This window comes from Emydura macquarii, unplaced genomic scaffold (assembly GCF_026122565.2).
Source record: "Emydura macquarii macquarii isolate MOO-44397 ecotype Brisbane River unplaced genomic scaffold, CSIRO-AGI_Emac_v2 contig_705, whole genome shotgun sequence".
Lineage (NCBI taxonomy): Eukaryota > Metazoa > Chordata > Testudines > Chelidae > Emydura > Emydura macquarii.
Genome location: NW_027130842.1, coordinates 10,982,479 through 11,008,937, shown reverse-complemented (window position 1 = coordinate 11,008,937; position 26,459 = coordinate 10,982,479). Strand labels below are relative to the sequence as shown.

The following is a 26,459-nucleotide window of genomic DNA, read 5'->3' as shown; positions in this document are numbered from 1 at the left end:
ACACCGCATTACTCTTATTGTTTTTCCTTTTTTTTAATTCTGTCCTCTCTGTTCTATCCTCTGCCCTTTTCCTCCCTTCTCCAACTCTCTCTACAATATCCCACTCAGCATTACTGCTTCACCCTCCTGGAGTACTATAGTAATTCAGCCAGACAGGATGAGAAGAACCTTTGTACAGATTTAACACAGGGATTTCTCCACCTTCTCTTCAGGCAATGTTTCATACCACTGGACCACTTCAAAGACACAAGAGAGAGCCTATGTGAGATTAGCAGAACATGGCACCCTGAATTTTCAGCACTTTTTTTTATCATAATGCACCTTAATGGAGTTTTGTGGTAATAGCACTAATGATAATAAACTAATAGTGCTATACGTATTAGTGTTAGCTCTGTTAGCCTTTCAGTTTTATATAGTACTTTATGATTTAAGAGACTCCTTACGGAAATGTGAGAGGGTATCTCAGCAGAAGATGGCTGGACATTTACAAACAATACAAGCCAGGCTGTGTCCAGATGTTCGATCAGTGTGCAAGGGGAAGAGAGTGCAAAGAAACACATACATAGAGACCTCTACAGAGCAACCGTGTACACTAGCAGTTCCTGCATGCCCCAAAGTACAAGAACTGATCTTTATTGGTACACTCAGGGGTGCAAGACACCCTAAACGTGGCAAGGAAGAAGTGGGGTCATGGTTCTGTTTCTCCCTGTGCACCAACCAGAGAGCTAGACCCACATGATGGAAGGGAGAGAGTTTGCTACCACCTGAAAAGTTGTAGCAGTAAGAATTTGGAGGCCAAAATTCCTTCCAGATATTCTCTGGTATGATGCAGGGCCACATTGCTTCTGCAGTGGGCACCAGTGAGCCTTATGAGTGTTCTGGATCCGTATATGATTATTTGTACATGTTACCATACAGCCTGTTGCTTTTCACTTACAAAGATGTGGACATGCTTCCTTTTTATGATGTGGCTTGGTGGGAAGTAGGGTATCAATAAAGTAAAAGGTTTGAAAAAAGAAAGCCAACAGTGACTGACAATTAAAATCACATAGCCTCTAGTAATATTGAGTTCTGTTGTGATCCTTCCTGAGCCAAGTTATGTTTAAATACAACTGTTCACCTTTTGATGCAATGTGCATGGTGAAGCATCAATTTTGACATATGGAAAATGTTTTTATTACTCTATACCAGAAGAACAAACTAACAACAAAAGTTAAAATATGCCAAAATCAAAGTTGTCCTAATGTGTCATCACTAGGGTTTGAATCTAGAACCTAACTCTGTTATAGCAATAATTAGTAACAAAGTAAGCTGTTATCCAGCCTGTAGGGAGGGATGCAAAGCATTTAGTCAATGGGTGAAATAACTTTTTGCTAAAGACCAGTGGCATTCTGAGACTCAAGAGACCTGTTAAAAGCATGTCGTCAAGTGGTTGGGGTAGACAGCTGAGAATTAAGATTCTTGGGTGTTATATGGTCATTCCTCTGAATGCCTCAAAGTGCTTTGTGAAGATAGGCATGAAGAATTAGCTCCAGTTTACACTGAGCATCGTCAAGCATGTAAACTTGGTGCAATCATTTGGAAAGGTAGTATGGCTGAGCAGATGGAACTTAGGTTCTATTCCTAGCTATGAAAAGTAACCTTATGCAATCTCACAGATCTTCATTTACCTCATTTGTAAAATGTGGAAGTGATACTTGTCTACCTACTATGGTTAGAGTCTGGGGCCTTGTTTAGATAACCAGGACTGAAGGGCACAGAATGATTAATGTCAAATCAATGAAAGCTATTATACTAGAACTCATAATTGCCTGGTTCCCAATATAGTGCCTGGTCCCTCAGGCTGAAAATTATTTTGATGGGGGGAACTGAAAGCAAGCAAGATGACTGGCTGATACAAACAACTCAAAAAAGATTGAGAGCATTTGCAGTGCAGATAGAGCATTCAGAGAATTAAGGACCAAGAGTAGAACAAGTTTTACTGCTTATATGCAAAGGGTGATTGTTCAGAGCATTATAAATTAGGCAAATCTGGGTGGATTTTCACAGGGATAATGAAAGGCACTGTTCAAATCTCAGAAATATCCCTCTGCCACATTTCAAGTTGCTGCTCCACACCAGTTCCACACCAGTTCCAACCAGTATTCAAGAATTAAAGAAAGGAATTCAACAAAATGATTCAAGCAAACAATCTATTTTTTATCAATTATATTGTTTACCATCATATCCTTAAATAAAGAAATTACATAAACCCTATTCATATGTATATGACTTGTGTATATTAACCAAATAATCTATTTATATTCATAACCCCTATAAGGTGGCATATGTGGCCCAGCTGCTTCTCTTAACAGTATACTTGCTCCATATACATGAAACATCTATTTTTATAAGTTATGTTCAGGTATAAGATATATTATGTATTTATTTGTATTATAGTGGCATTAAGATGCCAGGAATGAGCTCACTATGCTCTCTACAAACCTATAATAAGAGATGCTTCCTGTCCCAGAAAGTGTATAGTATGCATTAAGACAACAACAAGTAGTAATGGAAGAGGAAGGTAATAGCCATAGGAAAACATGGTAGTATAGACCGTATAATTATATAAAGGATCCTTCTGGAATGTATGAAAATATGGTTGTCTTGTAATAATCTTCAGTGAAAAGTCTGGTTTAGAGTTTTATTCCTTGCCCTTGATATATTAAGTCAGTTTTCAAGATTTTCAAAATAATGCAGTTTACTTAATGGTACGTTCACATTTAAGCTAAGTTTTCTTAAACAAAGACATGAAATAGTTATTCTTTATGATCACTCTATGAGAGCTTGCTTTTATTTATCAAGCTTTATATTACATAATTTGAGGACAGCGTGGGACCAGTTACCTACAAATGTTATCTTATATTTACATTTTAAAATGTAAGGAAAGGAGAAGAAGTGTCATTGTAACAGAGTCCCCGGGGTGCAACCTAGACTGTGGCACTTCTGAGCCCTCCAAAGACACCAACATGGACTGCCTCTGACACTATGATGCTGATTTGAAGCCACAAATCTCTTGTGACCCATCTGTGCCTAGGGTAGCCCACCTGAAATGCCAAGGTCAGGGCAGACTGCAAAAGGAGAGCAGATTCTCCCAGAACTGATGGCTAACACTGCACTTAGATTTCCCAACCAGCCTCAAACAGTAGTCCTGATTCCCCAAGCTGGTTATCAAGAAGCCCTGCAAAAAAGAAAATACACAGCCCACTTTATTGCATTTCAGTCTCTGGCTCCCAATCAGCAACTAGATCCAGTAAAACAAGAAGTTATTTAAAACTCTATTCACTTTATAAAAAGTTATCCTGATCCCCAAAGGGTCAGCCACATTACCAGATGAATATTAGTTTGGATCTTACTCAAAAATCATGCTGCCAGCCAATCCTTTAACTAAAGGTTTATTAGAAAAGAAAAGAAACAAACAAGAAGAGAGATGTTAAATGATCAAAGTAATCAGATACATATATATAACTTTGAAGTCCATACATCAGGTTATTAGAGGTAATAAGGAGTTTGCAGGCTTCTGGAGTACTTCCAGTACCTGGACGGTTTTTTCAGTCCTTTGTTTCAAAGCTTCAACTGTAGAGAAGTTGATCCAGAGGTAGGAAGCAGGAATGGAGACAAGATGGAGATGGTACAGCTGCATTTTATAGTCTCTGCCATGTGGCTTGTACATCTTATGGTTTCAAACAACTTCATAGCACATAGGCAGGGAAAAACACTTGCAGTTCCCCCGACCTACATGTCCTGCTGACTCATAAGTGTAGCCCCAGGCTTCTCTCCCTGGCCCATTGTATAGCTGATTGCCCTCGATGAGTCATCAAGCAGGCTGGACAGTGCTGATGCTAATCTGCCTGAGGAGGTGTCACACAGTAGCACAGCACGAGTGTTTGGATACAGATATATCACACTTAGCCATAACTTACAATACAAAGATGATACATACACATAAACATTATCATACTTAGCAAATTATAATCTTTCCACTGATACCTTACATGGCATATCTTGCCAGACTCATTGCAATTTTGTCATATTAGTATTAATAATACTATAAACAGTCATTCATATTTCAAACAGCGTCACACCTCTGATAGGCACTGCACTTACACAGACATCCGCAGGCAGGGACACACCCAGCTGTGTTACATGAATGATCTCCCAGCCACTCTTGAACCATCAATAGAGAGGTTCCAACCAATTTCTCCCGGCTCCAGCCCTACACCCCAGGACTGTACCGTCTTACACTACTCAAGACCCCTTTGGGCAGTGCAAATTCATTAAGTAGTTCACCACTCCCTCAGTGTGGAGTGGACACACATTAGCCTTTGTAAACTGAGCTGAGATTTCCCAAGCACTTCAACCCAAACACACTGTTTTGGTTGAAATATGAAACAGATTTATTAACTACGGAAAGATGGATTTTAAGTGATTATAAGTAGTCAGCGTAGAGATCAAAGTTGGTTACTTAAGAAATTAAAATAAATTCACGGTCTAAGTTCTACAAACTAAGCAGGATTTGAATCAAGCAGTGTCTCACCCTGACAGATGCTACAAGCAGGTTTCTGTTCTTCAATACACAGGCTTGAATTATCTTCCCTTCATCCTGGGACCACCTTTCTCCAGTTCAAAGTCCTTGTATTCCAGAGGTGCTTCCAGGTGTTGAGATGGGGGTGGGGGAGATAGTGACATCATCACTTGGCCTGTCTCTCCTTCTCCTAGCTGCTAGAAAGATCCTTGCTGTGATGTGGGGTTTAGGCAGCCCCATTGGTCAGGCAGTCTCCACTGCCTGCCTATGTGCCTTCCCTCTGAGAAGTCTCTAGGATGGCTCTTGGTAGAGTGGATACCTTTTAATGGGCCATCAGCACTGTCTGGGCAGTGATGGCTACTCCTTTGTTGTAACTGAAAGGCTGACTGTGGGTGCTGCCATCCGCACAATATAGTTCAGTAACACACCCATAGCAAAACTTCAGAACTTCACATACAAGAGGATATTAATGTTCAGCAGATCAAGACTTTTCAAACGATACCTCACAAAGCCAAGCTTTGTACAAAACATATCATAATCATAACACAGTGGTGAATAGTGGAGTTCCAGGGAGCTATTTTGAGGTACAGAGTGTCACAGGCATCCTATCCAAAGAATACATAGAGGCTAGTCCAGTTTTTTAAAACTCTTGGAGACTTTCAAGCTATTCTCTCTTTTTGGACCTAGACGGTTCTAAACACCATTGGTGATTTGGGAGGTCAGCAATTCATAGAATTGTGGCCCAAAGTGGGATTCAGAGAATCATAGTAATAGAAGCCATTATGTTGCCTGTAGTGGTGAAAACAACATCATGGTTATTATCTCTTTCAAACAAACTATAGGAGACATACCACAGGCATCAGTTAGTTGGCCACCTCCAACTATACTGAGCAGTTTCTTAATCACATGAGATCTAATCTATAAATTAGCTTTAGATAGAGCAACATCAGCAATCTATGCATGAATTTTATTACATGGCTCAGTTTTCTTCTGTCCTGTAGATTGCACAGGTATATTCATCCATTCACCACTACATAATGAGGTGAATTATGGGAAAAGAAGGTCATTAATTCCATCAATATGCAGGTGCTATGCAATGTGAAATGGCATGGCCGGAAGGTATGTTTACAACATTTTAGAATTAAATGTGAATGTGCTAGTTTGTAAATACAAGCACTGGCTAGTATTAATCTAATCATCTGTCTGTCCATCTAGGTATTTCTAATGACATCTATTCCAAAATCCCAGACTCCTCCAGAATGATGCTCAAAAATTCATTAGACTAGACATAAGATGCCAATGTCCCTTCTAAACAGAAACAAAAAAATCAGATTTAAATATCTAATAACTTGGGTGGTCTAGTGCGTTATTAATGCACCTTTAAAATATTGTATTTAAAATATTCCTGGTATGTTGTAAATGGAAAAAGATTGCAATCTGCCACAGGTTATCTTTAGAACAGGAGGAAGAGATTAATGAATCTAAGAAAAATGAGAAGGAAATTGCATTTGAGGAAGCACACCTGTTAAATGACTTCCTTTTTGATGATTAGGCTAGTTGAAAGGCAGTTTTCTAGAAAACTTAAGGTGATGATGAAATAAAATACAGAGATACAATCTGTGGAAAAGAATGAACCTGATTCTGGGACAATGTGAAATGGTCCTTCCAATCAGGAGTGTGTTACGTATATGCTTCAAAAGCAGCAGCATTGTGTGTTCACGCTGCCGCCAGCAGTAGCCTGTGTATAGTTTCATCCATGTAGATTATTCCTGGAGTAATTTGTCTTGGAGAGCTATACACTGAGACATACATACCTGAATACACAGACCATGTCCCCTCACCAACTAGTCTGTCTTGTCACACTCTAGAAAAACCTTTGTGCTGTAGCTTCATTCTTGAAATAAAAACTACAAAGCAGCTTCTCTCCAGTTTTTAAGAGCAACCAGAATAGGTGCATTCAATTCCCATCCTCCACTCTCCCTGCTGGGTGCACTTTTTCTAGTTGGGGGTCTATCCATTAGGCTTGCTGGAATTGGGCCCACAGTGTTTTAGTGGTGAAAATAATGCTTTAAAAATCAATAAGATGTGCCTGGCTGACAACTTCACCCTTAGCCTGACATGTCTGCTACAAGAAGTACTTTCCTGGATCACAGCAGAGGAAGGCAGCAAAAATGTTCAGGTGGGTTACCTTTGGAAGCTTCTTTTAAAAATGAAATAAGCAAACAATCCTCAGCAGTGAGTCCGAGATGGAGATATTAGTTCTGAATTAGTACTGTGCCACATTTTGCTCCATCTGTTTCAGTGCATCAGAATATTTGTAAAATACCTATTATTTTGGACAACATATTAATAGCACCATCAATTACATCACTACGTAGTCATTCAGCAGTTATCAGTTGATTATTTAGTAGTGTATTTATTCAACAGATCCCTTTCTTCCCCTTGTAAATCTGTCATGGACTTTGATTTCTCTAGGTTCATAGATTAACATGTCATGACCTTACTTTTTTTATGTCCAAGTAAATCAAAAATAGACGGCCTTAAATAATCTTGTCTCATAATACTACCTTTAAGCTGTTTATTTCCAGTTTTCTTACTACTACCTTCATCATTAAACATTATTCCTGATAGCAGCATCCTCTGCCTTATCTGCAGTGTCAGCATAAATTTTTTTCCATTAGTGTCTCTGTTAACAATGACACATCTCTTTCTCCCTGCTATAGCATGGTCTGAATGCCTAGCAATTTCACCACTGAGTCCTGATGGACTAGAAGTAGGTGCTCTGCCTTTGCTGTGTTTTTTTCCCTTCCACCTCTCTCTGTGGGAATTTCCATTGCCTTTGACAGTGATGCACCTGCTCTGGCATCTTGAGACCTCCCAGTTTATGTCTGTGATGCACTGCTGTGATGATGACCTGGTCTGAGGTAATTCATCTGGTCTTGACTTAATTTAGAAACAAAACATATATCAGACTGAGGTATGGCTGGGGTTATATTATTGGATTACTAATGTGCTTTTTTTAAAATGCATGTAACACTTATTAAATGATTGTTCAGTCACACTTGTAAGTAAGCTTGGAAAGATTAGAATTTTATCAGTAAACATTGATAAACGTCAATTTCACTGTACACACAAACCAATGACAAAACATTTCCATTGGTAACTGAAATGTTCAGATGGGGAAACTCAGCAAAATGCTGCTTAAGAACATACTTGAGTTTGGTTTAAGGCTATTTACTTCATATATTTTGACATTTGATGTTGGCAATTTGTGTTTTAACAGTTATAAAGCTTTAACTTTTTTAATCTCAGTGTCTACTGCCATTAAATAATTATCTGAGCCTCCCCATAATTTCTTGCCACTGTGAAAATTTTTAAATTGAAAAAATGTTTAACCCATTATTTTGCACAACTGTGAAAATTAAAAAAAATAAAAATAAAAAATGCTTGAAAATGCACATTGATAATATCCATCAAATCTGAATTTTGCCATGCCTATTTATAACCTTATTCATAACTGTTATACTGCATCGAGGTTAGAACCTCTGTCATGTGATATTGTTGCAGCCATTCTTGACTGCTGCATGGTCAGTGGTTTTGAGGTACTTTCTGAAAGTATCTTTCTTATTCCTGATTCTTTTGTTGTAGTTCTCTGGCTTTCCTATTTAATTATTGCTTTATTTTATTTTACAAATGCTAAAAAAAAGGCACCTACCCTTACACTATAACTGCCCTTGACATCGCTTTAGAATATATTAAATAATACCTTACCATAACTAAGGAGCAGCAATACAATACAATACGGTCCTCAAGACTTGTGCTTTCTTTTATGCTTGCTTTTCTAGGTCCCAATCCTGCAAACTGATTTTCATGGAAGACTTCAATGGGCCTGTTCTCCTGAGGAACAGCTTGCAGTATCTGGGTCTTAAGGAAGAAATGTAACATTTGCAATTTATTATAATGCTTTGACATTTTAATTTGAACAATGATAAACACAGGCTATAAAGATCTAATGTTATAACTGATCAGACATTTTTTCCTTAATATTTAAGAAGCTACTTTAAATATATAGAGAAATATACATTGTATTAAATAGGGAATTAGTTAAGTGGGATGTTTATGTAACTTATTCCCCCAAATTTAGAAAGATTTAAGAAGAATCCTGAAGGATTGCTAATAAAAGAAGGTATATATTAAATATTACCTTTTGAAAAAACACTTTTAAAGGCACTGGGCTAGATTCTGTGCTGCATTTCCCAGAAGATGTAGCATGGGGAAAAGCAAAGGTGAACTTATGCTACCTCTGTACCACACCAATTCTGCCTGTGCCAGGAAACTTACCACTGCCTCCTCACAGCTTCTCTGAATCCCTTGAGCTGCTCAGTGCTCAAGGTCCATTTCTTTTTCTGTGTGTTTGTGCAGAGTTTAGCAAACTGGGGTTCTAGTTCTGCATGAGAACTTTGGTGCTACTGCAAATAAATAAATAAGCATCATTGTTCCTCTTTCATTTTATCTTCTGAATGGGAAAAGCAATGATTCCATAGGTTTTTTTTTTTTTTTTTTTTTTTTTGCCATTATTCCTAGGAGATTCACACACACACACACACACACACACACACACACACACACACCCTCTGAATTTTCTTATAATGGTGAGCTGCTCTGGAGGTGAGTACAGCACATTGTTTTATTCAGCATTAGGCAATTATTCTGGGCTGCTATGACTTGTCTTTTACACTGGATATTTTCTATGACTATTGGTCTGGCAATTTCTGTGTTGACTCTGTGACTAAAATGATGGATTATTGATTCAAGTGTAAGTTCGTCAGCCCTCCTTTGCTTCCAGCCAGGGGATTTTCTGTCCTGATAAGTTATTTTCTGATCTTAGCGCAAGGGAATGTGCCACAACAAGAAGAGATGCTGCCGCAAGCTCTGTCCTTGGGATTGCTCAAAGTCTTGCACATGTTCTGTGCTTTTGTTATAGAATGTTAAAAATCTCATGAAGGAATTTACACTGGTATTGAGTATTAGTGGAGGTGTGTGGGAGGGGAGTGAAGCTGAGCTAATCAGTGTGAAAAATAAATCCATACTCATACAAATTTGAAAAATAATTCAAAAGTGGCTGTGTTCACACCCCTGTCGTGTTTTCTTCCTGCAGATGTTTGAGTGGTCAGGTTTTACAAGCACAAATACTCTCAAAACGCACATTTCAGCCCGGAGTCTCTGCTGTGCCATCTTTCTTCTCAGCACAGTAGAATGGAGGACACGTCAGGGAGCCATTCCTCAGGTTGAATCTACACCATTGCATAGGTTAAAGCAAATCTATGCAGCTGTTAGTAGTCTCCAAGGGACTATGTGCCAGCTGGGATAAACACAGCACAGCTCATTCTGACTGTTCTCCCGCTAGGCTCCACCTCCGCCCCCATGCCTCCCTGCTCTGGCAGGGTTACATAGGAGATAGTGCAGGGGCCAGGTATGCCAGTTCTGTGCCAGCTGAGAGATCACTCCTGTACTTTGGGGTAATTCTAGCTCGAAAGCTCTGGCTGCTTTTCAGCCCCTTTGAGTTGCCAGAGCTGTGCATACTGGCCAGCACACAAAAGAGACTCTGGCCTGTTAAGTTTAGATGATCAAATATTCACTGAGAGTGAACTTCACAGGGGGTATTTGATTGCAATAGTCTAGATGCATGCTGTGTGGGTTAGTTATACAACTCAACCCATCAGGGAAATGATGCAATACTATGCGACTTATAGAACTAATCAACACAATGTGAATTTAAAAGCTTGAATATCAGATATTCACCATGAATTCTTCCAAAGCTATTCATCTAAGGAAAAAAACAGTGCGAAGAAACTACAAAATAATTTTAAAGAACTAATACATTTGAAAATGGTGTGATCTATTTGCAAACAGAAAAAAAAGCAGCGAAATTCAAACAAACAAACTCTATTACTTGCCTTGTTCTAAGGGTGGGATATTTGGGAGCAAAGTCATGTGTGCAGAGATGCCCAGGCGTCCAGCAGGGGGAGCAATGAGCAAGGCATGCCACAGTACACAGTCTGTTACAAACGTTGAGCAGCAGACTTCAAGCCCCAATTAAGAGAAGCATTTAAGCAAGTGGTTAAGTGTTTTGCTGAAACGGGGCTTTTCCTTCTTTCTTTTTTTTTTTTTAATATAATGAATTATGTGTAATATCTTTTCTTATAGTCACTAGGTGCTAAAATCAGCTGAATGGCAGGAAGCTGAAATCTTGAGTGTGCATCAATATTTCAAGCTGCATCACCTATTCATCCAATTGTATTTGAGGAAGGAGGGCAGAGGGAAATCAGTGAATATTCAGTTGTGAGCTGAGTATTTAGTAAAGCCTTGAATAGTACATTCTTCTCCAGTACCCCAAATACTCTGTTAGCTTCCACCATGTAGCGGTCACACTGCCTCTATCCACCAATGTAGTTGAGCCAGTGTGTGGTAAAACCTGTTGTAGCCTGACTACTGAGGAAAGCAGCTCGGTTTACACAGAATATTCTCATCTCCAGGACCTTATGCTGCAAAAAGGGTATGTTACTAAGGCTCCAGGCAGCTCAAGCTGTAATTCCCACAGCTTTTACACACTGCACGGGGCACAAGCACTCAGCCAATGGCAGTACAGTGGGGACAGTAACTGTGCCGATGGTGTTGCCTGTGCCTGGGCGGAGTATGGAATTGCACAAGAGCAAAAAGAAATGGGCAGGGAGATCTCAGCCTCTCTCAAGGACTGCCTGCCAGGCCTCCTGCTTCCAGAATGGCAGGATCTGGTGGGACATCAAGTGAGCTGAGATGATAGCTCTTTATAGGTAAGACCTCCTTTCCTCACTTTTTTGATAGAATAAGAAGAGAGAAGCTTTGTCAGCAACATGGACTTCCTGCTAGGAAATGTGGGACAGTGGCAGTTCTGAATGAGGCACACCAGATCCATGGACAATTAGAAAGATATTAAAACAGTGGCGGGTACTTCTTTTTAAAGGGTACTATAGTGTTTTCTGTAAATGTATTTAATAGAAATCATTTGTATAGCATGCAGAGCCATAGTATCTATGGTCCCACTCCTGCATTATGCTTCACAAGGGCAGACCCTTGCATCCAGTACAGTATCAAGGCCTATCCTTATTTATTCTTGTTTAGTTCGATTTAACTATTATTAGAGTTAAGCACAGTGGTTTCCCGTCAGTATTTTTTTGTGTAGCTGCTTCATTTTTAATCAATCAATTCTCTATCAGTTTGAAGTACACTGAATTAACTGACGTATAGAAAAATACTTTAGCTTGTGCATTCTTGTTGCACAAGAAATGTAAGAAGTTTCTCTGTCAGTGGGAGGGTTACTGTGCTTAGATAAATACATTATATACCAGTTACGTAGATAGTTTGGTCATTACATCTAGTTACTCTAGCAAAGTGTCCGGAAAGGATGGTATTCCAGCAGAACTGTACAAAGTAGTAGGCCCAAAGGCTACACGACATCCTGAGTAGCAATTGGGAAGAAGAAGAAATACCACAAGACCTCAAAGATGCTACTATTGTATCACTGTTCAAAAAACACAAAAGCAGCAAAGCTGACTGCGGAAACTCCAGAGGCATCTCTCTCCTCTGTACAGCAGGGAAAATACTAGCTCGCATTCTACTAAACAGACTCATTGCAAATATATCTGAGGAGACGGCCAGAAGCACAGTGTGGTTTCAGACCAGGTCGTAGTACTATAGACATGATTTTTGTCCTAAGGCAAGTCCAAGGAAAACATTCAGAGCAGAACATGGGTCTATATGCAGTCTTCATCGACTTGACCAAAGCTTTTGATACCGTCAACAGAGAAGGTCTATGGGTATTCTACATAAACTGGGCTGCCAAGAATGTTCATACAAATCATCTGTCTGTTCCATGACCACAATAGAGTGCAAGTGATCTCCAGTAAGTAACTCTTCTGATGCATTTGAAATCTCAAATGGAGTGAAGTAAGGCTGCATACTTGCTCCAGTGCTGTTAATTTGTTCTTTGCCTCTGTCCTCAGCTGTGCCACAAGGGACTTGGATCAGGGGATATACATCTGCAACTGATTCAATGGCTGCATCTTTGGTCTTCGAAGACTCAATACTAAGACAAAAACACTGGAGGGACTTCTTGTTGAGGCACTTTTTGCAGACGACTGTGCCTGGCTGGCCCATAGACATGATGACCTTCAGAAGATTATCGTTGACAGGTTTTCTGAAGCATCCCAGCTCTTTAGCTTCACCATCAGTCTCGGTAAGACAGAGATCTTGTTTCAACCAGCATCTCATTCCAATGCCCCAGCACCAGCCATCTTCATCCAAGGCATACAGCTGAAAAACGTGGATCAGTTCAAGTATTTGGACTGCACCATCTCAAGCTACATCACCATCTCGAGCTACATCCAGCTGCTACTAAAAAGTTAATTTGAATTCAGCCAGCCCAATATGTTCCAGACCTTAAAGATGCAATGATCACCTTAACCACACTTCCTAACACTTCATATACCATGCCCTCATCCCCTCCATCTTGAAGGAGATGATTTGGGAAGCTGTGCACAGGATGACACTCAGATGAGTTTCCATTGCTATGCTCAGAGCTATAGTTGTTAGTGATCTTCTAGGAAGTTATCTCACCATAGTAAAGAGGGAAGTGTAGATTTTCTTAATCATTGTATCCTCAGGCCCCTGCAAGGCCAATCTTGCTCAGTTCCACTACTTTCCAAACTTGTTGGAGCCAATCAAATTGAGTGGTGGAAGGAAGTTTTTCCATTGTTGAGAAATAGCCAGTCTACCCACAGACTGCAGCGTTTCTGTCAGTTTAACATGCTTCCTTATCTGCAAGTGTATAAGAGAAACCAGTGGCCACTTTGGCAACATCAACAGGCAGCTGAACATCACGTACATCATTCACCATATTGGAAAATGGTATGTGTATATATATTATACATTATATTACATATCCACCCATCCCATTTCACAATATTTAGCAAGAACAGAGTATTTGAAACATAGCTTATAAACTAATTATAATTAGTTTATATGTCAGAGTTACAGGGCCAGATCCTTAGATTGGATAAATCATTCTAGCTCCACTGACTTCAGTGAAATTATGCTCATTTTCTTCAGCTGAGGATCTGGCCTGTGGTTTTTTACCTTGACTAATGCTGGATTCTTTTGGGTGGTCTTCCACTGAAGCTAAAAATGCTTGAGAGAGTGAGCTTCTCTAAGCAGCTTCAAAGTGGCCAATCATTCATTTAAGCAGAGCTCTTCTCCAGTGTCTTCTTGCAGTTTGATCATAAAAAGGAGCCCCTACACCACTTTTTGTGACTCAAGGCTCATTATGTACTACCAGTCACTTATTTTTATCCCAGGATACTAAAATAGCACTCCTCTAGCTCAGTGGAAAGCTCAGTCATCAATCAGTGTTTCTATTATTAAGGGGCCAAAGGTAGAAAAAAGATTTATAGTAATGATACAACTACATTTTTTTAAATCAAATATCAGAGCTGAGTGAATACTGGAAAAGTTTCTTGTGGAAGCATTCATGGTAACTGAATTTAAGATTTGCATTTGCAGTTACTCTTGCCAGAAGTACTTGTGCATTTATCTAGGCCCTACTTCAGGAAAGCAATGTACTTAAATCCCAGTGACTTCCTTAACGTTAGGCACATGCCTAAGTGCTATCCTGAACAAAAATGGTTTCAAGAATTGGGACCCTCATCGGGGAAGAGAAGCAGTACCAACGTGTCTTACCTATGCAATCACAGCTAACCAATGCAGCTCAGATAGCTGACAGATGGCTTGCTATTAATGCACAGATTTTAAAACAGTCATAAAAAATGTGTTGAATACTTTCAAACAAATACATGTGAGAAAAATTGCAAATTTCTTGTAAATACCCCATAACCAGAAGACAGACTATTGAATTTTTCATTTAGATTAGACAAGTCTAGAATTTGGCATCTGTTGTGTGAGCAAAGCCCTTTAAATTAGATTTTAGGTGCTCCAAAAAGGGCCTGAAGTAATAGCAAAAAAATAAAGGCATTATTACATGTACCTGTAAGTCAAGTAGGCAAAATTTGTAAGCTTATGTAACATAACATTTAAGCAGTCTGTAAGTGTGACACTTTCTCAGGACCTCCAGAATCATAGATCACTGTTACCCTCTGTGACACCCTGTGTCTGAAAACAATACCCCAAAAACCCCATAATCACCAATGTCATATAATTATGAAATGTTCTGTAAAAGTATGCCTCGTTTGGTATTATTTTAAAAGTCTTGATCTGCTAAACATTAAGATCCTTTTGGATTGTATGTGCTACCATACAAATTATAAAGTGAAGTTATAAAATATTGTTGTACATGCTACTAGAACATGTGTGGTGGGAACCTCCAAAACCAGCTTTTCAGGTACAACAATAAAGCAGCCAGATGTGCTAATGGCCCATCAAGGAAAGATTCCACCACTGGGGATTGCTTACAGCGAGGCTTCACTGTAGGACACGTGTTCACAATAGGGTTGCTTGACCAATGGGAAGAAGCCACCATGTCACAAGCATGGACTGTTCTAGCAAGCTGAAAACAGAGTATAAAAGGGATGCATGACATCATTTGGCTCCACTCCCATTCAACTGAACACTTGAAGGGTCATCTGAAAGACAAAAGGACTTTGAAAGTGGAGGAGGGGAGTCCCAGGCAGGGAAGGTTGCTCAGCCTGCGTTTAAGAAACTGCTTGTACCAGCTAACGAGGGTGAGACATTACTAATTCAAGAACTTGTTAGTGTGTAGAATTTAGACTGTGATCTTATGTTTATTTCATATGGTAACTTTATAATCTCTTTACATTTGCCACTTATCACTTAAAATCCATTTTTCTGTAGTTCATAAACTTGTTTAATGTTTTATCTTAACCAGTGTGTCTCTGAGTGAAGTGTTTAGACAAACTGCTCAGTAACAAAAATGGTGCACTTTCCTTCCACTTTAAGGGAAGGACGGACTAAATAATAATCTCCCTGGTCAGGCTTTTTGACCAGGGTAGATGGTATAATTCTGTGGTCCTGGACCAAGGAGCCAGCTGGAGTTTCTCTATTGTTGATTTATGAGTGGTTGGAAAGCATCCATTGAACTAAACTGGGTGTGGTCCCTGCCTGTGGAGGGCTGTGTAAGGGCAATACCTGTCAGATTTGTGGCTTGTCACAGCATCAGAGTGTGAGAGGGAACCAAAGCTTCTCAGACAGAGGGCTCAGGGGTATCCCAGCTACCAGGTGGTACTCCAGGAATTCTGCCTACCGTCACATCCTCCCCTGCCTCAGGGAGAGAGACTAGCTGTTGCTAAACTGGGTGACAGTTCCCTGCCCATGGTCTATTAGCCACCCCAAACAAACTTCTCAGGACACTGCCAGCCCTGACTTTGCCTTGCAGGTTAATATATGGTGTACTCCAGTTCCTGAACATCCCAGAAGCATCACCCTGTGGTGTCCAGCCCCGTCACTGGACAACCACAGTAATTGCCAAGTCTGCTGCCTCCAAAGAGACAGTATACAGACCAGCTTACCTGATTCAGCTGAGGAGGCACACTCTACTTAATATTACAGCACTGAGATGACGATCATAAAAAGAGAATAAGTTTATTAACAAACATTCACAGGTTCAAGTGAGTATTAAGAAGAATGGAAACAGTAATGGTTACAAATAAAACAAAAGTATAACATGCTTCTAATCATAAAGGTTTTACCTTAGATAACTTTTAACAGGCTACGTTTGTCATCTAAAGCAACCTCTCGGTGTCACCAGTCCCCAGGCCCTTGAACCAACTTTCATGGATGCAAAAAGCACGGTCCTTTTTTTTCCCCCCTTCACTGACGGATAGCAAACCTCTTCTTTTTCCTTCTTCATACAGTTCAGCAAACCTCAAATGTAGCCTTTAGACATATACCCCCAGATAAGATCCTTCTTCTCTGCTGCTTTGTGCTCAGCTGTGCTGACGCCATGCTGCTTTCTCATCCTCCTGTTAACTTGTTTTTCCCGTTTACTTCACATGCAAATGAACTCCACTTGTATTTGGTTTATCCTGCTTAATTTACACCGGTGATCTAAGCAGACAGGTAAATTAACATTCCTTTGTCTGGGAAAAAACTTGCCTGGCTACATAGTTTAAACATATTTTTAATACATACATACAACTTCTTGAATTATACCTGTACATATCTCTCACAATATGTATGATGACCAGTATGATATAAGGTTTACTTGACACCTCACACAACTTTCTTTATAGATAAATACTATGACAGCAGTGTGTTAGGTGTAGTGAGTTTCTCAGGCCTGGTAGTAATTGCTGTTATATGACAGTGAACTGTTTGCCAGTTGGCATTGAGGGGCTCTTAGGGCCACACTAGGGCCTTTGTCAAACAGTGTCAAAGGAGAAGTCTGATTTAAATGCACAAACCTGCCTAGTTTTACGGTATCTGGACACTCAGGGCCCAATTCAGCAAAATATTTAAGCACATGTTCAAGTCCATCCCAATGCAACAAAGCACTTAAAGATGTGCCTAAATGCTTTGCTGAAAAAAAGAGATAGCTGAAAACCATCTGGCATGTGAGGAAATTAAAATGCTCTAGGCAAGCAGCCAATTTCAGTTTGGAACAGAATTTGAAATGGAATTAACTTCTAGATCCTTCTAGTAACTAGTCACATAAGGGACACTCTTGAAGACCAAAAACATATGTTTTGGATCATTACGGAAAGTGCCATTTATGAAATACAACTTTACAGCTCCACACACACATCCAGTTGTGCAGTAGGTGTTAACGTACTTTGTTCCTACACTTATTTAGGCCTTGTCTACACTTGCAGCTGTGTGTAGACACACATATAGCTACTCATTGCAGTGCAAAGCAGGCTGCACCCACAGTGGAGTATGTAGTTACATGAAGCAGTGAGAGCGGGGAAAGGCTCCGGCAGCAGGGAGGCAGCAGGACATTACACTGCTAAAAATAGTAGTGTAGACATAGGAGGCACTGACTGGGTGTGCAGAGAGCTCTGCAGAGTGCATGTGTTACTGTAGTTGCTTTTTTTCCTTAGGCTAGTGCAACAGAATATACCCCTGTGTTCACACCCTACACACCATTGTAATAAACTTTGTACAAGGTATGCCTTGTGAGGTATCCTTTAAAAAAAAAAACTCATAATTTGCTGATCAGTATTGTCTTGATAAAATACATGTGGCAACATTGTATATGGAGTTAAGATTCCCCTGTATGATGCTATTAACACATGTTCCAAACCCCACAGCCCTGCCCAAACAGGTCTGCCCTAAACACAGGAATATGTACTTGCCTTAATTTGAATTTAAGCAGTAAACAGAGTCATCAAGCAGGAAGGGAAGACAAAGGAAATTCAAACAGGTCAAAAGTCCAGCAGGGAATATCCTTCCACATAGACTCTTTGCCTCCTGGTTCTCAGCTGGAAATGTTTTTCAAGAGGGGGACAAACTATAAAAAGGAGAGACAACAGCTCAAGGGATACCCTCCTCTTTCTCTCCCTGCCTTCTGCATTCACTACACCTGAAAGGACAAAGTTGGCAAGTGTTGAACTCAAAGAGAGGGGTCCTGACCTGAGAGTTTGGTCAGTAACCTGCTGGAGCATATGGTGAGGAATTTTGCTTGAATATAATATGGTTTGTTAAGATAAGGCATTTGTAAATGTTTTGTTTTTTTTGTCTTGTAACCATTTCTGACTTTTAAACCTCATTACTTGTACTCACCTAAAATCTCTGTGTAGTTAAACTTATTTTACTGTTTTTTCTAATCCAGTGTGTTTAAATTGAAGTGTCTGATTAACTATTTGAGATCATAAGATAGTATATTATTCTCTTAAAGGAATAACAGATTTAAAATATCCATACTGCCCAGGATGGGCTGGGCAGTACAGAACATATATGTCTGGGGGAAATCTGGGACTGGGGGTGTGTTGGGGTCACCCTGCAGCATAACCATGGCTGGTGAGAATCAGAGTGTAACGCGAGTGTGGCTGGCAGGCTGCAGTTACACACAGACACTTAGGGTGTGGCTTGCATGCTGGAAGACTGTTTGTGAGCACCCCTGGTGGGAGCTGCTTCAGCAAGACATTGTAAGGCACCCAAGATGGTAGGGCAGGGGTGACAGAGCCCCCACTGGTCTGGTATACCCTGAACATACCATGGTATATCACAGCTAGTAAAGAGGAAAAAGGGCTAAGAACTGGGTTGGTGATATTTATGGGCAATCCTTTTGTGTGTTTCACCTTATGGGATAGGCATCCAGGACATAAGATCTTCAGTTTATAGATCTGAAGTAGTAGTAACATATATAAGTTACTCAAAAAATTCAAAAGATATCAGGAACCATAAGTCTGCAGTCTTTTAAGAAAACTAGCTGCCTGGCTTAATCCATAACTAAGTATTTCCTTTAGACTTACGCTTGTTCAAAGGAAATGGAATTTATAGTCCCTAGATATTGCGCTGAAACATTAGCATCTATAAAGGAGTAAGACCTCGAAATGGCAAGAATTCAGAAAAAATTACAGCCTGAAGATTATTGCTAGAATCTGAAAGTGGGTATTACTAACATTGCAACAGAACACATTAACTGGCACTGCTGACTTGCACTGGTTCTTGCTGTATGTGCAACCTTATTATTATTTTGCCTGAAGCATCATGGCGGTGCTCCATTATGCTAATCATACAACAAACAGTCTGTCTGTTTCTATATCTGGGGAAAACAAAATTACATTTGTACTCACACCATTAGCCATACTGTAGACACTTTTAGCAATTATATTACATTTCATGACCACTGTACAGTATGTGTGCATTATTTTACACAAGTACAGATTTCATACAGAGTAGTAGAAAAAATTCCTGCACAAACTCTTTTAAAGTAATCTTGAGACACAAAGTAGCTCAGATCATTGTTTAGTTATTGGGGCAATTGAAAGGGTTGTTTTGAGGACAGGCTGAAATTCAAGTAGCTGGTCTGTCAGTCAATAACAAAGCCAACTTATCATACAAGTTATTCTTGCCTGAGGTCATCCAAGAAAACACCGTAACCAGAACAAGATGTAGCATGAAGGCATTCAAAGCCTTGACACTGGGGAGGGAAAAAAATCTACTCACTTGAACATGGATCAAAGGGGAATACATCAAGCCAGGATAAAAGGGGAGAGGATTCTTGATCTGTGTGAGAGAGTGAAATACAGAGGGGGTCTAATCTGCTTTAGCAAGATCCATCATAAACTCCCTTGTCACCAAAGAGTTAGAGATATCTAGCTGTGTCAGATGAACAATTAGCTGCAGGTTAGCAACAGCAGTGAACTCAAAAGAACACTTACAAGTCCAAGTGTTGGGATCACTCTGCTTTCATGCATATACTGCAGTGCTCCTGCAGTGACCCAGTCTTTCCGATTGTCATTGAACTCACCTGCGAACTGGCAAGGAAATGAACTAAGGGAATTGAAAAAAAGTAATGGATTCCTCTTGGAATGAAGCCACTCAAGCTTTGAGGTAGATCCCTCCAGAAAAGAATTCCCTGCCTCAAGTAGTATTATATCAGGCAAGTATATTGAAAATGTAATTAGCACGTAATTTTTCCCTCCTCATATTTTAACCCCCTAAACCCAGATTTGCAGTAAGAATTCTTCATTTTAAAATTTTCCCAACATCTAATAGGCAGAAACTTCTCCCTCTCCTTTCCTTTTAGCCAGTGTAACAGCCCAGATTTCAAACTCAAGATTTAACTGAATCTTCACAAGGTATTCAGCATCAAAGACATGATGCAGCCTTCCAGGAGAACCAAATTAAAGCAGAACCACTGTGCTTGAGCTCAGGACCCACTAGCACATGCCTAAACCCAACCTCTAGGAGTCATGTGATCACATAAGAATCTCAGCTTTTGTTTCTGTAACCCTTCTGCCAGGTGGAGTTGGCAGCGACACGGGCTGGGTTCAATACCTAGGGGTTCCTCTGACCCATAAAAAATAGAACTGGCTTGAGCACCCACCCAGTAATCTGAGCAAACTAAACACCACCCCTGGGCACCTCTTAGTGGCAACACTTCCCCCACTCACAAACACTTAGTCTGTCTATAGCAAAAGAAAACTTTTATTAAAATGAAAAGTGAAACAAGAATTAATTCGCAAAAATACCACCACTGTGATTTAAAAGCACTTAACCATAAGCAAACACTCATCCCACTGTATGTTGAGCAGAGTCCTTTGCCTCAGTTTCCAACCTTGCAGTATAAAAATGTCACGAACAAATGTCCCTTTAACATGCCGCTCCCCTGGCCATCTGCTGCATCCCACTCACAGTGGTTGGTTGTCCTTGGTCAAGGAAGACCCAGATTTCAGAAGTGTGTTCACCTGAGTTCACCTCCCACCCCAAAAGAGGGGGGGACATTGAGCAATTCCACCACTGCTCCTGCTGTTATCTCTGCTACTAATCACTGCTGGCCGCTTGCTGACGTGGTCATCTCTATGGCCCCTGTGTCATTTCTGTGGCCCACTGACTGCTGCTGTTATCTCTGCCACCACTGGCCAATCGCTACCACCTCTGCCACAGTTATCACTGCTGCTGCTTGCACTTCTGAGATGCCATGTTCTGAGGTTCCACCACCAGCCCAGCTCTTACCTAACATGAGAACATAAGAAGGGTAATACTGGGTCAGACCAATGGTCCATCTAGCCCAGTATCCTGTCTTCCATCCAATGCCAGGTGCTTCAGAGGGAATGAACAGATCAGACAGTTGTCTAGTGATCCCTCCCCTGTCATCTACTCTCAACTTCTGGCAATCAGAGGCTAGGAACTCCCAAAGCATGGGGTTGATTTCAATTTTTAGTGATTTCAGTGGTCGTGGGGAGCCTGTGAGCTGCTGCCTCTAGTGTCTTTCACTGCCACACGGCCCCCCACACCACGCCTAATGCTAAGCCCCTAAACCTGCTCATCAGTGATTCCAGCTGGTGCAATCTTTGAACAGAAAGAAGGACTCTCCACTGAGCTCCACGCAGCTGTCTTTAAACATTGGGGAGGAAAGGATCAAATAGTATTAAGGACTCTTTAGGCAGAGCCCGGCTTTTTAAGATAAGACCAGCACGCAACCTCTCATTTTCGTTGGGATTGGGCATTCCTTCCCCTGCTTAGCAAGTGAGGTTCAATGTAGGGTGACCCCTCAAGCAGGGCATGCTCAGTGTAGTTCTGCTGCCCTTCACTCATACAATATCAACATTTCATTACCTGCATTCAATACTAAAGTGATTTGTAACCCAAACACAAGCCGAAACTCATCACTCTGGCAAAGCAGCTCTGTCTGCTGAACACGTAGGCAGAGAATGTGTGTTCTTGCAAACACCCTCTGCTCCTGAAATCTTTTCCCCTCATTTATCACTAGATGTCAGGGGAGAGTTCATTCAGACCCTGCTTACATTTAAAAATAAATTGTGGGCCAGATCCTGGGTGTAACTCAGTTTAGCTCCATTGACTTCAACTGAGCTATGCCAATTTACACCAACCAAAGGTCTGGCCCTATGTTTTTAGGATGCCTGAAGAAGAGCTTGAACGTGTAACTGATGCAATGCTGTCTGCCTTTGTCTGCAGACAGCCTCGATCAATAGTTCTGAGCAGTAGGAAACAATAATAAATAAATATAATTCCTCATGCTTCCGGAAATAAACTGTTTGCCAGCTGTGCTCAGGAAGAGCACCCCAGGTGGTGGTACTACATTGCCAGGTGTATTAATTCTTTCAATCCCTTCATTAACTTCCACTCAGTCTCCACGTCAACTGCAAGTTTCTCATTCTCACCTTCAGGGTCCTGTACAACTCTTGCTCACTCATTCCATGTGTCACTACCTCTTACCTGCTGTCTATTTACATTTTCATTTGCATAGCTACGTTTCCTTCAGCGTTTCCAGCAAGAAAGCCAGGAGTTTGGTGAAATCTTCACTCTCTAGTCCCCACATGCATGTTCTGTTATTTATTTTACAGATGTTGCTTTAGCTTGTAAGCTCGGGGGGGGGGGGGGGGGAAGAGACTTGATCCCAGATCCTCACAGGTATTTAGGTACCTAACGTCCACTGAAATCCATGGGCGTTAGGCACCTAAATACCTGTGGAGATCTGGACCATAGTTGGTTGGCACATTCAGCTTTGGTATAGCATTATGTGGTTTTATGGTACTGTTGACATAGGAGTATTGTAGGGCTTGTATGTCTCTCTGAAGCACTCAGCCCTGACCACTAGGAAAGGCAGGATACTAAACTTGCTGGATCACTTGTAGAACAGCAACTCTTTTGGAAGGAGCAAATTCCTGATTTGGCTGATACTGCTTGTTTTGATGAGTTGTTAGTTGCTGTTTTCATTTATCTGTGTGTTAAAAGACATTTTCAGGTGACAAGAGACTGGGCATGCTTAGATTTTCTCTATACAAATTGAAGAAAACCTTGAATACTCAAGTGACAATGACTTGTGCAGCTAGTTACTACTAGGTGTGAAGTAATTCTGGAGTCTTGAACAGGAATAGAACCATACATTTGCATTACTACCCTTTCGATACCATATTAAACCTAGGGCAATTCAAAGTGAAAAGTTCATATACTCTCTATATACACACACGACAGTTCTCAGAAGCGCTTTTGGGCGTTCAGAGAAATAGTCTCAAGCTACCTTTAATTTTAAGCGCTTCATTTAAAATGAAACAAAAACAAGCAGTCGAATGTATAAACAAACATGCAGAATGCTTCAGTGTAATCAACCCAAGAGCTAGGACAACAGAGCTCTATTCTTTGGGCCCAATTCTGCAAGGTGCCTCAGTCCACATTGAATTATTTTATATCAGATTTACTCAGGGTGAAGGTGCCTTAACATAAACAGAAATTCAGGTCACAGAGTCAGCTGGAGATGAGACCACACACTATCGTTTAGGAGCTACATTAGAAACCCCAACAAAGTTAAAGACATAGGGCCCAATCCTGCTCCACGAAATCAGTGGGCGTTTTTGCAGTTGCTTCAATGAGATGAAGGTTCTGACCACAGTGCCAACATAAGAATCTATCCTGTATCAAGCTTGAGTGAGCTTTCTCTGTTTTCAGATTACAACCTCTTTAACTCTTTAAATGTGAAAGTAACTAATTATACACACTAACACATACCAAATGCAACCTAAATATAAAATCTTAACATAGGTTATGGCATTGTCTGGGTAGTTCCTCCATTACCACAGTCAATGGGACTTCTTGTGGAATAAGGTGCTAAGTCTGTGTAGTGATATTGGAATCTTGCCCTATATTTTAGTTATCCTTAAAAAAAAATAACATAAGTCATATCTGCAGTTTCAAACTCAAAGCAGAGAGAGTGCATGTAGAGGGGTGCCAGTCGCTCCTTCCCCTCTGGGTCAGAGGGAGGCCACACCACCATACTCACTCACTGTCTATTGGCAGGGGAATTAACCAGTCAATCGAATAGCAGGCAGGGCGGCTCAAGCAAGCAGTCTGTAGCCAGGCCCAGGGGTAGGGTGGCAAGGGGAGAGGGGGACACAGGCACTCCCAACTCTCCCATGTACCAGTCCAGGGCCTTAACAGTGGTGGAGCGTTCCACCATGGGATCAGCAGGTCTCCAGCCAAAACTCACGGACCCGGCTGAAGGCCACAACACAACCAGTCAATTGTTTGGTTCCCCTGGGCTCCTTCCTGCCCCACTGCCTTACAGTACCTGGGTTTCAGGGTCACCATCAGTCTCCCTCGGGTAAACTGCAAGGGGCAGGCCCTCAGTGTCATAGGCATCCAGCTGCCGGGTCACAGGTGTCTGGCAGCTCCACCAGATCTCCTGGGTTCCAGGCAGCAGGCAGCTCTGGCAACTCCTCAGCGGTGCAGGCATTAGGCAATTCCAGCAGCTTCTCTGGGCTCCAGGCAGCTCCTCAGTGGTGCAGAAGTCAGTCTTGAGCCCCAGCACCAGGGGAGAGATGTCCTTCTCCAGCAGCTATCCCACAACTGAGTTAGACTTAGAGGCCCTGCCTTTTGTACTATCTGTCACGCCCACCCACTTCTAATGGGAGGGGTGAGGTTGGTCCAGCTTCACCCCCTTGGGTAGGGAGAGTGGCTCCTCCCCCTCTAGGTTGGAGGGAGGCCACACTGCCTCACTACAATGCAAAAGAGCTGATGGCAGATGCATATAGGAATACTGTCTTGCACGGCAGAGAGAGGGTTAAATTGTACTCCTCTCAAAATGAGTGAGTCTCAGAAGCCCGCAAGGCATCTTGCTTGCCGGTGCTAGGCTGTGAATTATAATCAGTATAATTTATAGCACAATCAATATTTCCATTCTTAATGCAGAATGCCATGTATTTGAAACTGAAAGGTTTCAAAATGTCTGCAGCATCATTCAAGTGATCAAGCCTCTTGGCTATTCCATGTCATAAATCAATAGGGACAACAGCAGGAAAACAGACGGAAAGAGTTAAATCTGCTTTTGAGTAAATATCCATACTAAAGAATAATACTTGGGAGGGGGAAAAAAGCAATAATCCTATATTAAATACACAAGGTTTGATGCTTTGCTACAATTCCAGGAGGCACCTCACAGAAGGCACTGCACCACCTCCCCCAGGCTAGCTGCTCTAGTTTACTGCAGCCCGTCCAAGGTTGCCTATAGGTTACATCATCATTGGGGGGAATTCTGCACCATTGCACATGTGCAGAATTCATGAACCCTGCAGATATTTTTTCCCCCAGAGAAAATACTTTCTGCCAGGGAGGTGCTGCAATTACACTTTTTGCCCACCAGGGGATGTTGTGGCACCAGAAGAGAGGGAAGCTGGCTCTGGGCTGGAGCAGCCAGTGCGGATAGGGAGGAGGAGAGGCTGCGTTCCCCACAGCATCCTGCCCACAGGGCCTGGTGAGGAGGCACAGAATATGGAAGGGGACACAGCGTGTGGCCCATTGCATTGCTGAGGATCACACAGACTGGGGTTCAGAAGGGTTAGTAGAGGGACAGACTGAGGTAGGGCAGAGGAACTAGTGGGGTGACAGCATTGAGCTAGGAGCTGAATGGGAGTGGAGGTGCAGGGCCACATGGGGATGGAGGAGGGGGTGGCTGAGTGGGGGTGCAGGGACACATAAGGACAGGGGGAGGAGGGCTGGCTGGGTGGGGGTGCAGAGACACATAGGGACAGTGCAAGACACATGGGGATGGGGTAGATTAGCCTCTCCTATTCAGTCAGGCATGGGGTCAGCCAGGGTCTGCATGGGGGAGGCTCCCCAACTCCCTAACCATCTCTTCCCCCAAAAAATAAACTGTTCCATACTTCTCCAACCCACACACAGAAACCCTCCAGGTTCACCCCTAGGCTCTTTCCCAGCAATTACTTCCTGCTCCCTCAGGTCTTCTGTTACCCCTGACTCTCCAAAGCCTTGCACAGCTTCTGCGGGGCGTGGGAAATACATTTCTGTAGTGTAGTTGAAATGAATTATTACTCAGTGTTCTGTATTAATATGCCCAAGAAGGAATCTATTAGTCAAAAAACATTTCTGGAGTCCTTTTGTTGTCTGTATTGTTACTAACATACTTGCTGGCAGGTATTTTGAAATAAATTACCAAAATAATTGAGTCTGGCATGATTATATTGTGTTATTTTGACAAATAAAATATGCAGAATTTTGCAGAATTTCAAAATATTGTGCACAGAATTTGTAATTTTTTGGCGCCGAATTCCCCAGCAGTAGCATATCCTATAATCCCTAGGACAGCAAGCACTCTGAGCCCATGCTGATCCAGCCCCTCTGTAGTTTTTCTGAAATAGTAAGGTAGGGCTGCTTACTACAGCTCTAGCCTATAATTGCCTCACAG

The 26,459-nt window shown here is 41.4% G+C and overlaps 1 long non-coding RNA gene across 1 annotated transcript; it reads right to left on the bottom strand.

Moving 5' to 3' along the window:
• Positions 1 to 20,707: 20,707 nt before the first annotated feature.
• LOC137148990 (uncharacterized) lies at positions 20,708 to 21,991 on the bottom strand. The gene is made up of 2 exons (XR_010918637.1): positions 21,857 to 21,991; positions 20,708 to 21,253 (listed from the first exon to the last, which is right to left on the bottom strand). It is a non-coding gene; the product is annotated as an uncharacterized lncRNA (long non-coding RNA).
• Positions 21,992 to 26,459: the final 4,468 nt, after the last annotated feature.